The 7,556-nt window shown below is 43.7% G+C and overlaps 1 pseudogene; it reads left to right on the top strand.

The window, feature by feature from the left end:
* The first annotated feature begins 2,544 nt into the window (after window positions 1–2,544).
* Window positions 2,545–3,779, top strand: LOC136524472 (probable F-box protein At4g22165; annotated as a pseudogene).
* Window positions 3,780–7,556: the final 3,777 nt, after the last annotated feature.

The raw sequence follows: 7,556 nt of genomic DNA on the forward strand, positions 1-7,556 counted from the left end.
GGATCAGATCTGAACACAACTAACCAAATAGATTCGCACCGTAGCAGGAAGGGAATAGGAAGGTGAAGTCGGCCGCCGGAAGCTTCGAAGCAGTGGGGGCAGAGGGAGGAGGCACCACGACGGGGGCAAGGGCGGCGGCGGCGTTCTGGACAGACGGACCCTGTGCGAGGAGAAGCATCGGGAGGTTGTTTTCTTTTTTTTATTGATATGCCGCCGCCAGGAATCGAACCGCGGCGGGCGCGGGCGGCACGCGGGGTGGGCAATCGTTCAGAGGGCGATGGAGGGCAAACACACTAAACATGAGCCGTCGGATTTGGATGAGTAATGAGAGAGAATGGCTAAGAGATAATTTGGTGCATCCGTTTTGATGGTGTTATATTTTCTAGGTGCATTTATGGGTGTGGATGTAGCATAGGTCATGACTGTGGAGCAGACATTTGTTGTGTGGCTGTAGATTTATTCTAACTGATGTATTATATGGTAGGGTAGATAAAAGATAGCATTTTTCCCTGGCTGCTATAAGACAATACAATTTTCATGTGTGTAAAAATGTGTAACAACAGAAAGAAAATGATGTGTAACATGTTACCTGGCTGCTATCCTATCAGGGTTTGTGTAACACAAAAAATCCATCAATCTTTGACAGAAAAATTAGAAGACAAATTGTGTTATCTATGCCAATATTAAATGCATTTTGTTCCATCAAATCAAATATGCGGGCAATTAAGTTGTATACTACGCTACATACCACATTAAGTAACCTTTTCCGGTTCTGCATCCTATGCAAGCACTCTTCCTGGAACAGAGAATAACCCATATTTGTTTATGAGGAACTTTCATCGCCCATGAATTTTAATACATAATGGCAACAACGACACACAATATTAATCACAGGAAATGCCCTGTGTCAATGCCATCAATGCTACAATGGCATGACATGACACTACTTCACGTTTCCACATATGGCAAAATAAGCACAAGTAATGGAAATTTCTCTATATGTTTAGCAAAATGAATGGAGCAAACACCGACCATGAAGGGATCAAACCTGGTGTGATGGAACTGGCATAATTTGAAATATTGGCATTGTAGCAAGATCCCACACTCCTGGATCTGAACGGCTGCTGGGAAATTAAACAATTGAGTCCCATAATTCCATGTTCTATTAGTGAATCCAACTCTACTCAGATATCTCTCGCGGATACAATATCATGAGCAGCTATTTCTTCCAGGCAAATATCTACGAAAATATTATCCTAGACTGCATCCCATATTGCTTTGCCGTTTTCCATCTACAATTGTACACATGCATGTTAAATGAGCAATACATCAGTAACATGATTACTGGGTCCAGTAATTGCTAAATCCATTGATAGAAAGTCAGACATTTGACAGAAAAAGGCTCATATTAAACATAAGAAAAAATTTACATCTCTTTTGTGCTACTATTTGCAAATTGATAAAAGTAATCACATCTCGTAATGAACTAATAAAACAAGCCTGTGGGCGAGCTCTGCAACAGATCAGTGAACAGAAACCGTGCTACCAACCTGAAGATTGACAATTTGACATAGTGCAAATTCATTTTCTGTACACTTCAATCATCCATTGGCATGGAAAACTGCACATACGTGGACAGGGATTAGAGTGCAGAAAAAACAAACCTTCAAGCAACGGGTGTAGGAGGGCAGTTGTGTCCGCATCGACGTCCTTGGTGATTTGGATCTTTGCACCCGTGCTCCACGGGGTTCTTTGCAAGATCAGCGACAAGCAACAGAGAACGTTCGAGAGATCAGGAGCCGATCGCAGCAAATCTGGGGCAAAAAAGAGGGGAGAGCAGGAGGCCGACCTCGCCTCACCGGCGCAACTGTCGACAGGGAGGGTGACATCCCCAGAGACGAGAGGATGGGCAGGCTGACCGCGTGCATCTCCTTGGCCTGCTCAAGGCCATCGAGGAGGAGGAGGGTGGGGGGGCGACGCGCACGGGCCGGCCGCGGCGTGGACCGGCAACAGGAGGCGAGGTCGGAGGCTGGGAGGGAGGGGTGGAGGAGGGCAGAGGGCGGAGGGCGGAGAGGGAGTGCCCGAGGAGGGGCAGCGTCGAGAGCGGGTTCCGGAGGAGGGCGGGCGACCTCGGGAAGCGCCGGCGGGGCGGCGGCCGATCCAGGGAACCCTAGCGGGGGAGGAGTCTGCGGCTAGGCAGTGCGCAATGAAAAAAAAAGATAAACCTGGAGGGCTCCAACCGTGGTCGCAGGGTGCGGCTAGGAGGTATGCGGGAGGGCAACGGAGAGCAGACACATTAAACATGAGCCGTCAGATTTGAATGAGTAATGAAAGAGAATGACTAAGAGATAATCTGGTGCATCTGTTTTGATGGTGTTATATTTTCTGGGTGCATTCATGGGTGTGGATGTAGCATAGATCATGACTGTGGAGCAAACATTTGTTGTGTGACTATAGATTTATTCTAACGGGTGTAGGGGTCTGGTTCTAACACTCCAAATTTCCCCAAGAATCACTAACTCGCAATATATTTGCGTGCTATATATGGCAGGACCTTTTACAAAACCCAGTTGGTCTGATCTCCCAATTGATATCCTCCTAAGCATCCTGCAACGCCTTGAGCTTCCCCAAGCAATTGTCTTCGCATCAGTCTGCGCAACCTGGAGAGCTGCCGCCACAACTGCCGGCGTTCCACATCCTTCCACACCATGGATCTTGTCTTGGGGTAACCACCTTGAGGAAATGCAGGTGGGCAGCCCAGCCGTGACATGCAACCTGTACCACCCTGTTGATGTTGACAAATCTTAAAAAAAAAGTTTTCCAACGGGCTGCTTTGTTGCATGTCGTGGAGCTTCTCACGGATGGCTTATTTTGGCGAATAACCGCGCCAGTCTCGTGCTTTACAACCCTGTCACCTTGGCCAGGATCACCCTCCCACCAGTCACTTGATTTCACAGACGTGGAGGCGGTCTATAGTAGCGAAGGGAACTTGGAACACTACCGCAAGGGAACAGGCGGTTTACGCTATCCAGCGCATTGTTTTGGGATATGGTTCTACCAAAAGGCGGTGCTGTCTCGCAGTCCATCCAAAGGCAGTGGCTATGTCGTAATGATCATCCACCGTGATAGTGGAATAGTGGATGGCTTTCTTTTGTTAAGGCAGGGCAGAAAAAGTGGCAGGTGGCTTCAACTCTAAGCGGTGGAGACAAGTATCTCGACTGTGTATACCACAAAGGGAGCTTCTACACGGTGACATTGCGTGAGATGGTGGAAAAATGGGATCTTGATGGAGAGGATGGAGCAACAAGGGAAGTGGTTGTTGCCGCATCGGCAAGCCTCCCAGGACGTGTCCTCACTAGGCATCTCGGCATCTGGTGTCGAGGCCGTGGGGCGATCTCCTGCAGGTTCGTGCAGGTCTTGATCTCTGGTACCCGGATGGTATTGAATTCAGAATCTGCAAGGTTGATCCAGATGCACGCAAGATGGTGGTGGTGCAAGAGAATGTTTTAATGGATCATGCATTATTCCTTGGATTGAATCACTCCGCATGCTTACCCACCCAGAATTTGCGTGGGACACGACCTCGCTGTATATATTTCTCTTCTCCTGGGATGACACGACATGCAGTTGATTTCCTTTCTCGACTACCTGTTTGGGGAGGCGTAAGAACGTACGACCTGGAAAGAAGAAAATTTGAGCGTGCTATTCCCTTTTGCGATGTTAACGAATTGTTCTACGGAATAATTCCGTCTGAGGTCTGGATCACTCATAATTTGTAACCAGCGGATTTTCCTACGTGGGCTTAGTTCAATTAGATTTGTAAATACAACTTTTAACTCCTAGTTCGATTAGAAATATATTTGTTATCTGAATTGTTTGTTCTGAGGCTGTGCATCGGCATATATGCATACTTTCTTTGTGCAGCCTGCACTGCTATTATTGGAGTTGCGTATTCCTGTTCAGAAACATCCATTCCAAGATTTCTTGCATGCTGCTGCCCAGAGAGAATAAGGTAGTATGCTACTACATCTTGTATTTTTGGTTCACACTATGATCGTGCCCGTGCGTGGCAATGAGAAAAAATAATGTCAATGATAATTCGAATTTGATCCTGTATTATATACTGTTTAAAAGCGATACAATTACCCGTGCACTACTGCGGGAGGCACAAGAATTCTATGGGATATTTGGTATTGTCTGGAAATCCTCACCGAGAAACTTCGTGCCATCCCCAGTATGCAGTCGGTTTTGTTGTAAAACATACGGGCTTTATTCTAGAAGAAAAGGAGAAGGATGATTTTTAATCCGAGCCGTTTGTATGTGGGTTTTTTACCAAACTCTTAGACCTTGGTAGGACTATATATACGTGGGAACTCCATGTTGTAATCATCAATATTCAGAGGAATAAAGAATAGTCTTCATATTTCTTATGTCTATGTGTTTTACTTTCATCTACTATGTTGATCATGAGAGAGTGAGAGGGGAAGGTCCTAACCGCTGGCGATGTATTTTATAACACATTATCAGTACGATAGGGCCTGTTCGCTTGAACTTATCAGTCGGCTTATCAGCTAAAATCTACAGCCATTTTCTCTCACAACAAATCAGCCAAGGCTGGCTTATCAGTCGACTTTAATACCAGCCGAACAGGCGTTGACATCGCCGCTGAAGCCGTCGCCGATCTTCGACGCCGATGCTTGTGCCGACGTCCCTGGCGCGACTACTTCGACGACGTCGACGTCCCCGACGTTGTTAGCGGAACGGATCTGCTACCTCTACCTGCAACTAATCTGCACTGGATCAACATGTACCATCACCGTCAAATAGGCAGATCTACGACAATGCCAAACATCATACATGGTATGTATGTACTAACCACTGCCCTACGTGGCACGTGAGGTAGATCAAATTAGCATCCTCTGTGAGGTATGAGAACCGCATCTCTTGCATATTTCATATGTCCCGACCATCGAGTCAGGCTAATATTTTGCACTAATTTTTTCTACACGAAGTGGATATATGTACAAGAAGTACGTGCATATAACGTGTAAAAGCAATTGTATCTACCGAGTATGCATCTAAGGTTAATTAATAAAAAAAACTGTTACAAAATTTACATGGCACGAAGACCAGTTCACGTAGATCTAGATCTACTAGCAGTAGTTCTATTCACCAATGCCTAATATTCACAGAAAAAGGCCTGTTCGCTGGTTGGGGCTGGTGCTGGTTTGGGCTGGCTGGTGCTGGTTTTTTGTGAGAGGAAAACACTATTGGCTGGTTGGTTTGGGCTGGCTGAAACCAACAAGCGAACAGGCCGAAAGTTGCCGCCGAATCGGCACATCCCAATGAGGGCCACTGCCCGCATGCAGGTGAGCATCAGCACCCGTGCAGGCCGCCAGCAAGTGACTGCCGCTGTCTGGGCATGATCCCGGCTGCATGCACGTGACCGATGCTGCCTGAACACGCGCGACCGCCACCGGCTGCTTGCACGCAAGTCGTCACTGCCCTCCAGTTCGACTGCATGCGAAAGCACCACGCTCCGACCAGATCGCCACCCGCATTGCCGGCCCGTACGCCGTCACGCTGTTCATCGTAACCTGAAGTCGCCCCCAGCCACGTGACTCATACAAATACGTAGGAGTAGTTCCGACTACCCGGCCGGTAGCCCAGACCCACGGCCTGCATGCCGTCGCTCCTCGCAGAGAACAGGTCACCCTCGGCCACCCTACATGCAGCAAGTAGCAGCCACGGACAACCGCTTCCGCCTCGTGGTGGTGCTGAGACAGGGAAAAAGGAGAAGGCGTATGGTTTTGTCCGTGGCCGTCCCATGTGACAAGCGAAGCAGATTGTCATGGGCCGAACAAAAGAAAAGAACGACCAGTTCTCAGGGCAAGTATACACGGTTGGGCAGAAATTGGGCTGTCCGAAAAATCTGTAAAATTTTCCAGAAAATAAGAAAAGGTCTAATAAATCTGATTTTTTTTTATAAAGAGGCTCATGTTTTTGAATAAGTATTTGACCTCTACTCTTGAAGAGTCGATTATTTACTTTCTGGGAATTAATGGAATCGAGGTGTTTTTTAATACAATCCCTCGAGAATTTTAGTTTTTACAACAGTTTTCTGATTAATTATCCTTTGACCCTCTATCAATGCATATCTGTTGTAATGCTTATACCAGCATGTATAAGAACTTGTATATATAACATTAAACCTGTAGTTTAATTATTGTTGTTTGCCTAGCTTATTTACTTTTTCTAATTAAATAGTAGATTAATTTTGAAAAAATTTCTACACTTTGAATTTAGTTCTGAAAAAAAATGCTAGAACAATATCATTATGAATTTTTATACCATGTAATTGCAAGAATAATTTTTTGAATGATTATATTAGAAACATGATATAAGGTATATGAGCTCTCTAAATCCTATAGATTTTAGACTTGTCACCTTTGAGAGGCTCATATTTGTTTTTTCTAGCATAATGAATTTTGGGGATAATTGAATACTTGGTATTAATTCTGAAAATTTGCATATACCATAATCATGAAAATGTTAGGATGCTTCTAAGAATATTTTGCATAACCGTCCACTATTTTTTTGCACCTTGCTACTTGTTTACATGCAGTAAACCTATATGCACATGATTAGTTATAATGATATATGCATGAAGAAGGAATATCCTGGACTTTGCCCTGAATGGCCGAATTATATAGCATGGTCATCGTTAAATCCTAGTAGGATATTCTACAACCACTGAAGTGGAGTGAATTTTAAGCATTGTAATTCCTGATATTACTCTCAAAGAATGAGTATATGATCAAGCTAAATCCTAAAGGTCTTATGGGACTCACTGCATGATAAGTTCTAGAAGATATCCTATATTGTGATTGCATAATATCAGAAATATTGAAAATTAAATTTTCAAGCTATATGACCATATGAGAATAATGTTGTTCTATAAGCAAATACAATTAGCTTGAAGCTTTGTGATTAAAAGTCCTAGAAGACAACATGATAGATAAGACTTTGTCTAATTCCAGAAGAAATATTTCTTGAAACAGAAGACCGAGAGCATTGAAGTACTAGAAGTATTCAAATTTATCATCCAAAATTACTCAATATCAAGCAGAAATTGAGTTAGAATGTTTAGACAGCATTATGAATCAGGATATATGACTTGCATATGTTATATTCCTAGAAGGATCATGATTACATATCACAACTATAAAATAGAGCATGCTTGAAGCTGCTAAATGTCAAGCATAGAAATTAAGATATGTAAGAATCGATAAGAATTAGAACATTTAAGTTTTTTCTTGAAGAAGAACTTAAATTATGTGCTTATAGACTTATATTGTCTTTAAAATTACTATCTAGAAGTATTAGTAGTAGCGGTGGTGCATTAAGTTTTAATTCCCGTTGAATTAAGTGGTTCTCATATACTCACAGAAGAGTCAATGGTTAATTTATTAGCTTGAAGACTAATATGAAGCATTTAATATTCTTAGTTACAATTCTTACTTGCAGTAATATGTATTAATCTTGCATGGAATGAA

The sequence above is a fragment of the Miscanthus floridulus genome, chromosome 18, assembly GCF_019320115.1.
Source record: "Miscanthus floridulus cultivar M001 chromosome 18, ASM1932011v1, whole genome shotgun sequence".
In the NCBI taxonomy this organism is placed as follows: Eukaryota; Viridiplantae; Streptophyta; class Magnoliopsida; order Poales; family Poaceae; genus Miscanthus; species Miscanthus floridulus.